Source organism: Vicugna pacos, chromosome 15 (assembly GCF_048564905.1).
Source record: "Vicugna pacos chromosome 15, VicPac4, whole genome shotgun sequence".
NCBI classification, from domain to species: Eukaryota; Metazoa; Chordata; class Mammalia; order Artiodactyla; family Camelidae; genus Vicugna; species Vicugna pacos.
In genome coordinates this window covers 51,953,942-51,965,154 of record NC_133001.1, presented here as the reverse complement: position 1 = coordinate 51,965,154, position 11,213 = coordinate 51,953,942, and positions in this window count along the sequence as shown.

Here is an 11,213-nt window from a genome sequence, read left to right as displayed (position 1 = left end):
AGTGAAATGAACACTTGGAGCTTTGTATGTGGAAAGGATTGTGTGTGGGAGGGGGAAGGAGGGTCCCACAGCAGGCACACAGCGGTCTGGCCACCAACTTGGGGATCTGATGCCAGAAACCAGCAACAGCCTGAACACCTTCATGGGAACCAGGATGCAGAGCTTCTGCCCAAACCTCAAGCCTCTGAAGCCAAGGGCTCAAAAATCTCAAGCTCAACCCCTGGCCTCTGAGAACAGAGAATGCCCCGGAGGCCCGAGGTCAGCGACACGTCCCCTGCAGCTCTGCAGGCTGGCAGTGGCAGAGGTTGGCTGTTGAAGCTACTCCTGCCTCAGCTGTTTGAATATTTTCTACCAGCCAGCTCCATCCACACACTGCTTAGCCCTCGAGGGCAGATCTGTGAGCCAGGCTAGAGGGCCAGCTAAGATTGGAAAGGCTTTGGAAGCATTTGATCTTGGCCTTGAAGGATGGGAAATGATTTTTTGATAGCGAGAGGAGAAGAAGGTCTTTCGAGGCAAAATCAAAATGCACGGTGGTGACAGAGATGATGGCACAGGAGGCAAATTAGATAAAGAAAGTAAAGCCGTTTTGCTGTAGAACAGAGCTCTTGCGTGGGAACCGTAGAAAACGTGGCCGAGAAGTCACAGTGTGAGGACGCTTTCGGCCATGAAGCCTGTGTTTCTTGTTAGAAGCAATAGGGAGCCACTGACTGTTCAGGAATAGCCCAAGGTCAGCCGTAGTTTCCTATGGCCGCTGCAACAAATTCTCACGGAGCGAGTGGCTTAAACAATACACCGCATTATTTACTATCTCACAGTTCTGGAGGCCGGAAGTCTCACTAAATCAAGGAGTTGGCAGGGCTTCATCCCTTCCGGAAGTTCCAGAGAAGTCATTTCCCTGGTTTCTCCAGCTTCTAGAGGCTGCCTGCTTTCCCTGACGCATGCTCACCTCCACCTTCAAAGTCAGCTTACTTCCTCGCATTTCCCTGGGGGGGGCTGACCCTCCTGACTCCTTCTTTCCCATATTATTGTGATTATATGGGGCCTGTCCAGATTACCCGAATCTCCCCATCCCCAAATCCTTACCTTAATCCCACCTGCAAAGCCCCTTTACAGAGAGTGAGTACAGCTCAGTGGTAGAGGGCATGTTTAGCACGAGGTCCTGGATTCAATCCCTGGTACCTCCATTAAGAAAAAAAAAAAGAAAAGAAAAGAAGAAGAAGAAGAAAAAGAATGCCAAGTCCCTTTTGCTATGTGAGGTAACACGTTCCAGGAGCTATCACAACCGATTATGCTTAGCCAATTAAACGGAGCTAAAATGAAAATAGAAAACATTTGTTCAATAAATAGTATCATGGACAAGGCAATATTCTAAGTACTTCACAAAAAATCTTCACAGCAAACTGTTGAGGAACCTGAGACACAGAGAGGTTAAGTAGTCTGGCCAACGTCACACAGCTGCGAAGGAGTAGGGGAGGGAGGTAAACTCAGGTCATCTGGTGCCAGAAGCCACAACTGAAGCCACCCCCACCCCAGTGTCACTTCTGAAGTCATATGGAAGACACCCAGCGAATTGTTTGAGGAAGACTCTTTGCTCCAATATTACTTCTTGTCCTGTTATATGTTTGTGATACTGCGATTTATAATAAGAAATATGCATTTGGTCTTTGTCTTTCTGGCTTAGAGCTTCTAAAACCCTTTAAATTTCCTAAGTGGTAAGAGCAATAAAGGTGTCTTGATACTCATAACAAACTCCTTTTTAACCATATCTGAGTTTATGTTAAGGCGGTGATTTGTGTCCTGTACCAGACGGTGAGGACTGGTTGCCAGGGGAACCGAGCATGTGATTGGAGGGTTGGAACTTTTAGTCCCACCCCTGATCTCCAGGGCAGAGACGGGGACTGGAGGTTGAGTTCAATCACCAGTGGCCGATGATTCAATCAATCATACCTATGTAATGACGCCTCCATAAAAACCCGAAAAAGACAGGGTTCTGAGAGCCTCTGGCCTGGAGATTTGGGAAGCTCCCCACCCCTTCCCACATATCTTGCCATAAGCATCTTTTCCACTTATCTGTTCCTGAGTTATATCTTTTAAAATAAACAGGCAGTCGTGTAAGTAAAATGTTTCTTTGAGTTTTGTGAGCCACTTGAGTAAATTAATCAGACCAGAGGAGAGGGTCATGGGAACCTCTGATTTACAACCAGTCCCTCAGCGGCACAGGTGACAACGTGGATTTGCTATTGGTACCTGAAGGGGAAGGAGATGGGGGGACTGAACCCCTAACCTGTAAGATCTGATGCTGTCTCCAGGAAGATAGTATCAGGATGGAGTTAACTGCTTAGTGATATAGGGGAAAAACCCACATTTGGCATTGGTGTTATCCAAATTGTAATATTTAAACCTCTGCCTTTACTACTAGGAAGAAATTATTTCAACAAAATGTCGAGTTACAATACCCCAGTCTAAGCACATCCTTTGGGTAGTGTTTGCTCCCATCAGTGTCCTCAGCCCACCACGATGTTATCACAGAACAGGAAGCTAATACCTGTCTCACAGCCTATTAGGTTCTGAAGCTCTGGTCTAATAATTGTTTACTCAAGCTGCAATATAGCTTAAAGAATCTATTTCCAGGGAAATGGTACCTAATTGCATCCTATTTTGTGTCCCCCAAAACTGGAGAATGGAAGAAGGGTCTTGATGGTTTCCTCTGAAAACTTGATTTCCTTACATTTAGGGATGGTTTTGATATAAATTGACTTCCTGCAGTTGCTGATGTCTGTTAAATACAGTGGATTCTGGAAGGAAATGAAAAGGCAAAGAAAGTAGCCCAGAAGAAAATTCACAACGAGCTGCTGATAAGATACACAGGGTGTTTCTGAGAGAATCTTTAGAGTTGGCGGAATTAAATTACTGCTCTGGGTATCTATTTTTTAAGGAAAATGTGTATTTGCCTAATCCAATTTCAGCATAATTCGTATCCCTGTAACACTCCGAGAACACTGGCATATGGTTACATGAGATATAAATTGGGAGTATGATTAAAAATCACTGGTGTTTCGATTTCAATTATATTTCAAAAAATAGACTCCAGGGAAGAATTGCACAAGCAAGACCACAATCCACTGCAAGATAGGAGTGGAGAAAAACCTACACACACACACACACACACACACACACACACACACTCATGCACGCACACACACACAGCCCTCTGCAGATCTGAGCAGGCACCATATTCCGCAGATGAATTCCCAGCCCTCCAACACTGCTGGTTCCTCTCGGCAGCCAGCCAGCTCTGCTTGGTCTGACTTGACGCCAGAGTCCAAAGGTTGGTGGAAGCCATCTGTGATGCCTAAACCAAAGAACAGTCCAGGCTTCCAGAAATCTGGAATCAGAGCTGGGATCAAATCACAATTACCACTATTTGACCTTGAGCAATCTAATCTCTCTTCAAAATGACCTGGAAGACTCATTATGCAGACCAACTGAGAAAGTTTTCCAAGTTTCCGGCCATGTAGTAGGTGAAAAATATAATGTATTTAAGTCAGAAGAACTTTGCTTCAAACTGAGATCAGGTATCTTGTATTATTCATCTTTGTATCCCCAGAGCCTGGCAGGATTTCTGGCACATACTCAACATATTTGCAGAATTGAAGATAAAGATTCAGGCTTTCCCTTTTTCTAGTCCTAACCCCTCTTTAACTCTTCATGGGACCATTATTCCCAAGTCATAGAAAAGGGGAAAGGTGAAAAGGAATCATTTTCATTAAAGTAAGATTTTAAAAGCAAAAATAAATACTTCCCTCCCTAATCTTGACAGATGGGAATTTCAAGTTCCTCATTTTATTTTAAGGAGCTAATAAGGAGTTCATAAATCTCAATTACTTCTGTGAAGTTAAAAGCAGCCGCAGGTCTGCGAAGCATGATTCCAATCTCTGATCAGTCCTGGTACCTTTATTAAAACCCTGGAGGAGGAGAAGGGCCAAGTCATGTTTCAACCTTGAACTGACATTACAGCAGTGAAATTTCCTTCTCATTCTGGTCAGAGCGAAGGAGGAGCACCGATCAGGCCAGGTCACCTGCAAGATGCCACGTTACATTAAATTACATATTGCCAGCAGCTTTAGAGTTGGCCTCAGTCGAGTTCCTAGAATTGGCCAATTTCCATGCATAATCAATAAAGGGATCAATTAATACATATTTATGCCCTTAAAACTTCCTGTCTTTTCCCTCCCAGCCACCTATGCTCTCAAAAATATATTATATATAAAATGTATTTTTGTAATTGTATAATATTATATATAGGCTTTTTTCTTTTAGTTTTCTAGATTAAAATAAAATAGAACCCTTTCTCTCCATCACTCCTTGCACTATGTTTGCCTCGGCTGCCATAACAAAGTACCCCAGCCTGGGTTGCTGAAGTGTTTATTTTCTCACAATTCTGGAGGCTAGAAGCCTGGTGTTGGCAGGACTGGTTTCTTCTGAAGCCTCTCATCCTGGCTTGCAGGTGGCCCCCTTCTCACTGTGTCTTCACACAGGCTTCCCTCTCGGTATTTGAGTCCTAAATTTCTTTTCTTGTAGGGACACCAACCATATTGGGTTAGGACCGACCCTGATGGTCTCATTTTAACTAATTTATCTCCGTAAAGACTCTAACTCCAAATACAGTCACATACTGAGGTCCTGGGGTTAGGACTTTAACCTGTGAATTTTCACGGGACACAATTCAGCCCTTCACACCCCCATAGAACTCAGTCAGCCCCTAGGTCCAACTGACGTTACTTCCCCAATGACTGACATCTGTCCATCTCTAACTGGTCTACCCTATACCTACTTTTCAGGACCCAATTCACAGTTGATTAATCCCTCCTTCCCCCAGGGAGCTCAGGCTGTTTTGTTTTTTTTTTAATTAACCTGAGTACTTTTCCTTCCCAAATCTCTCCTACACAATATTATCCATAAAACTGTATGTCCCCCTCCACTCCAAATCCCAGGCTCTTCTCTAGTCCTCACTAGTATCGAGCTTTCTGTCCTCTGTTCTCCTTCATCACTTGGTTCACTCTGTACTGTAGTTATTCGCATCCAAGAGGCAGGGTGGTGTAGCGGAAAGAGCAGGCATTCGAGAGCCAGGCAGTCATCCTTAGAAGCACAGCTCTGCCACCCACTAGCTGTGCAAATTTGAGCAAGTCACTAAACGTCTCTGAAACTCAGTTTCCTTATCCATAAGAATGGTACGGCAATGCCCATTTCATAAGGTTACTTTGAGGATAAAAATAAATACATTAAGTGTACTAAAATGTCTAGCACATAGCAGGTACTCAAACATACTCGTTGCTACAATTGTTATCATCTTCTTCTCTTCTTACTATTATTATTGCTATGGTGCTTCTACCACTTCCTACTGGACTGTTAGCTCTCTGAGCACAAGGACTAGAACTTGATCACCTTTCCATGCCCTCCAGCAACAAGACCAATGATTTTCACACTTTGGTGATCAACAAATACTCATTAAATTTATCTTGAGCTCTCCTTCCAAGACCCCCCACTGTCCACAATGTGTTGCTTGACACCATATAGAAGATATTAACCTTGATAATTGCGATGATGATCACGATAACTCACAAGATTGCTCGGGGAATTAAGTAGAATAATCTCTATAAATTATAAAGCACTATATAAATGTTAGCAATTCTTTGTGGGGGAAAACTACACAAAAAAGATCTTAAAACATGGAACTGTTTCATGGTAAGTTGGGAAGAAGGTAAGTACTTGAAGGTGAGGTACAGTCGAGCACCTGAGTGGAAGTCTCTGTAAATGCCACATATGGAGACATATGCCTAAGTGGCACACAGGTGGTGTGACACACAGGTGGTGGCCCAGTGAGTGGGCCAGTGGTGTACGAGGCAGAGAAGAGCAGGGACTCACTCCCCTCCAAGATGAGGGATGAGAGGATCTGTGATGAATTTAATACAAAAAGAATCCATGCAGATGACAGGGGTGAACATTCTGGTCTGTGGCTGAGAACCCACAGGAGTTCATTTTGAGTGGCAGGTAAGCAAGGAATAGAGGATCCAAACTATAAGGTTAAAACAATGAAGGTATCAAAAACAAACTCATTAGAATAGTCCCCCCTTATCCATGAGAGATACGTACCAAGACCCCCAGTGGATGCCTGATACATGGATAGTAATGGACCCTATATATACCCTGGTTTTTCCTATACTAACAGAAGGGTAGTGTATACTGTTTGGATATGCTGGACTAAAGGATGATTCACATCCTGGTGGGACAGAGTAGGAAGGTGTGAGATGTCATCATGCTACTCAGAAACACATGCATTTTAAAACTTCTGCATTGTTTGTTTCTGTGATTTTCCATTTAATATTTTTGGACTGTGGATAAGGGGGAATGGTGGAAAAGATAACTCAAACTGCGGAAAGCGAACCTACAGATAAGGGGGGTGGCTACTGTAATTAATTAAAACTGATTAATTAATTAAGATATTTATTGACTATAACGCTAAGTCCCATTGTAACAGAAATGAGGGTACAGATTTCCTACTTTCAAAATCTAGGGGAGGAAACAAATATTTAAGGAAAAATATTTAAACAAACAAGTGTAGTAAAACTTTCTGGATGCTATGATAAAATTCTGCGTGGGGTGGAGTCGGGGCATGGAGATGCTAGGATTCAGGGACACCTGGGAGGAACAGCACACACGTCATAGAGATAATGATCCCTGCGCTGAGTCCTGGAGACTCTGCTTTGTGGGGAAGAGGACACACAGGCTCGGGAGTAGCAGGAACGCAGGTGGAATGTTAATTGCAACAGATTGATTTAGGCGAATTAGGCAGACGCAGTGGGAGGTGAGGTTGAACTGACTGGCAGGGATGTGATCATGGAGAGAGTTTTATAACAAGAAACAGAGGTGGGGTTTTCACCAGTGGGTTACGAAGAAACACTGAAGGACTTTCATCAGAAGAACACCATGAAGAGATTTGTGTTTTAGGAAGATTACAGTGAAATGGAGGCAATATATCCTAAATTCTATTCTATTTTGATATACTAACACAGCAACAGACATTTAGAACATTTTTGAGTCCTTTAAGCATCCAGTACAGTGCTAGGTATTCTGCAAGTCAAAGAAGATGTATCTACAAAATGGTTTTCTGGAGGCCATTAAAGGCTGGACGAATCAGGTAAAGCTCCACAAGGGAAGGAAGAATTGAGCTGGGTGGTGAAGAAACATCAAGAAATGGGAGGGAAGGAAACTCTAGATATTTAACCTCGCTAAATCTGATTTCTTGTCTGTAAAATGCAGATGGTCATACAGCCCATCTCATGTGACTGTTGGGGTTAATGGCCAAATGTGTATAAAAAAATAACCACAGTGCCTAGCACATAGTTCAAAATGATAGTTTGAGGCCAATCATGTTAACTGCCAGCTACAACCACTGAAAAAAATTAATATTCTTCTGAAGACTAGGATAGAGTCCAGAGTTTCATAACATAAAAATCACAATGCTTTGGATATAATCTAAAATACTTGACAGACAAAGGAATAGGAAAAATGTGACCCGTTCCCCAGAGGAGGGGCTAGAAACTGGTCTGTGAACCAAATCTTGTCCTTGGCCTGTTTTTGTATGGCCTGGGATCCGAGAATGGTTTTAACCATTACTTTGTTGAAGAAGGAAAACGGAAAAAGGAGAAGAATGTATGATAGAGGCTGTATGAGACCCATAGACCCTAAACCCTTTGCCGTCTAGCCCTTTCCGAAAACAGTTTGCTGATTCCTGCTTTAGAGGAAAGAATCAATGGCGAGTAACCGCCGAATGACTCAGATGTTAGAATTAGCCGACAAGGATTTTGAAGCATTTATTATAATCATGCTCATTAGCAAAAAAGGAAATAATGCACATAAGAAATGAATTAACAAGACCTACTAGTCAAGAAGAAACCACTAAAAAACTGAAAATTCTAGAACTAACAAAGGCATTATTTGAAGTAAAAAAAAAATGCACAAGATGGGTTTAACAGAACAGAAAAGGACAGAGTCATTAAAATCGAAGGTAGATCAATAGAAACTATCCAACATAAAGCAGAGAGGGAAAAAAAGATAAGGAAATAAGTTAATAGATCCCCAGGGACCAATGGGACAATATCAAAAATTCTAACAACAGGAAAATAGAATTCCAAAGGATTAGAGAGAGAACGTCACAAAGGAGGAGAAATAATGACTAAAAATACCGAAATCTGAGGAAGATATAAATTCATAGATTTAAGGAGCTCAGTGAATCCCAAGAAGGATACACAGGAAGTAAAACATGCCTGTGAGCATCACAGTCACACTAGTAAAAGTGAGAAAATTAGAACCTCTTGGAAGTAGCCAGAGAAGAAAAAGGTAACTGTATTTTTATATGTAACATATAATATACATCATATATGTGACCATAAAACTAGATACTATATCCTATTAGCTATAGGGAAATAACGATTAAATGATTACTGACTTCTTATTTCTAACAATGGATGAAAGGAAAGACTGCAACACAATCATTAAAGAACAGAAACAAGAGAAATGTTTTACCCACAAATCTGTATCTAAACAAAATTCCCTTTAAGACTAAAGTCGAGATAAACACCTGTTCAGTTAAATGAAAACATCAACAACAAATACATGAGACTGTTTAAGGAAAAACAATATTGCATTTGTCTTAGAGGCGTGATACCTTATACATGTGTACCACACATGAAGATTCTACTATAAAGAGCAAGGGTCAACTGACCTCTGTAGTTTCAAGTTTTCTACATCTTATGTGAAATGGTACAATGCTAACTCTAAGTAGGCTGTGCAATGTCAAGGGTGTATAAAGTAATCCATAGAAAAGCCACTATACACACACACACACACACACACACACACACATATACATACCTTCAACAGATAGAATAGAATGTAATTATAATATATAATCCAAATAAAGAAAGGAAAGAGTAACAGAACAACAACAAAAACCAGAAGGAACAAATAGGAAACAAATAGTAAAATAATAATCCAACCATATCAACATTAAACTCCAAATAAGACAGACTATAAAAACTGATCAAATACAAGATGTAAATATATGCTATTTACGAGACACACATGCCAAATATAAAAACACAGATGAGTTGAAAGTAAACGGGATGCAAAAGGATATACTACGCGAACAGTAAATGTAAGGCTATGAATCTGTTACTACTATTGATATTATCAAGACAAAGAGCAGCATTAGAAATTAAGACAAACTTTGCATAATGATTAAATAATCAATCCATTAGAAAGAGATAATACTCATCCACGTGTAAGTGCCTAACACAGAGCTTCAACGTAAAGATTCACGAAGCATTAAATGATGAATCTGAAGAGAAAAATGGAAAGTTACACCATCACAGTTGGAGATTTAAAAACATTTTCTCAAAAATTGATACAACAAGAAAAAATCTATAGAGGATCCGAACAACACTAGCAACCACCTTGTCCTAATTGGTATTTAGAAAACACCATATTCAACAACCGGAGAATAAATACTCTTTTCAAGGGTGCTTGAGACATTTAGCAAGTCAGATCATACGCTAAGCCACAAAATAATTCTTAATAAATTTAAAATTATTAAGTCATAAAAGCTGTGTTCTCTGAGCACAACAGAATTAAGTTAGAAATCAGTAACAGAACAAAATCTGGAATATTTCTAAATACTTAGAAATTAAATAACACACATAGATAATCCCTGGGTTAAAGAAGATATCACTAAGAAAATTCTGAAATATTTTTAACTGAATGATAATGCAAAACAATATATCAAAACGTGAGAGATGCAAGAGGAAGCACTGATATGAAGGGCGTTTATAGCTTCCAGTGCTTTAAATTTAAAATCAGTGATCCCAAGATCTAAGGAGCTAGAAAAATTATAACAAAGTAAACACAAACTAAGTTAAAAATAAGAGCCAAAATCAATAAAAAGGAAAATACACAAAATTGAGAAAAAGCACAAAGCCAAAAGATTTTTCTTTCTAATGGGAAAAAATAATTTCCCCAAGTTGAATAATAGAAGAGAGCAAACATAAATGACTAACATCAAGGATTTTTTTAAAAGGTTATTCACTACTGTGAATCAGAAAGTATTATGAACAATTTTATACATAAAAGTTAACAAACTATATGAAACAGGAAAAAAATCCTTGAAAAACAGAACTTATCAAAACTGACACAAAATGAAACAGAGAAACTGAAAACCCTAACATGCATTGGGAGTTCGAGATTTGTGGATACTAATATATATAAAATAGATAAACAGGTTCATGCAGTATAGCACAGGGAACTACATTCAATATCTTATAGTAACTTATGGTGAAAAAGAACATATGTATGTTCATGTATGACTGAAGCATTGTGCTGCATACCAGAAATTGACACAACATTGTAAACTGTACCTCAATAAATATATATATTTAATATATTTTTTGTGTGTATATATATATATATATATATATATATATATATATATACACAAAAGAAAAAAGAAAATCCCAACATCAAAGAAAGTGAAATACTTATTAAAAACTTTCTCATGAAGATAACTCTAGGCCCAGATGGTTTGACTGGTAAATTCTATCACGTAATGAAGAAAGAAAGAATCTTATACAAACATCAGTCTTATACAAACTCAGAAAATAGAAGAGGAAATACTTAACTCATTATATGAGAATCACATGACTCTAATACTAAATTTTTTAAAGACCTCATAAAAGCATAAACCCATATTCTTCATGAATATTGATGCAAATACCCTTAGCAAAAGTTTTAAAAATCAAGTCTAGTGATGTATACTACATCCTAGCCAAGTAAGACCCATCCTGAGTGCTAAGGTGATACAGCTTTATAAGGGAGAAAAAACTTATGATCAATAGATGCAGTAAAAGCAATGGACATAATGTATTACCCATTCATGATATAACCTTATATTATAAACTCTCATTGAACTAAAAATGGATGGAAATCTCACTGACATTATATAAGGCATTTTGGGAAAGCCTACTAATGATATTATACTTAATGATAAAATTCAAAATGCTTTTCCCCCTAGGATCTGGGACAAGACAAAGATGTCTACTCTCCCCACTTGTGTTCAATACTAGGCTGAAAGTCCTAAAGATTGAAATAAGGCAATAAAA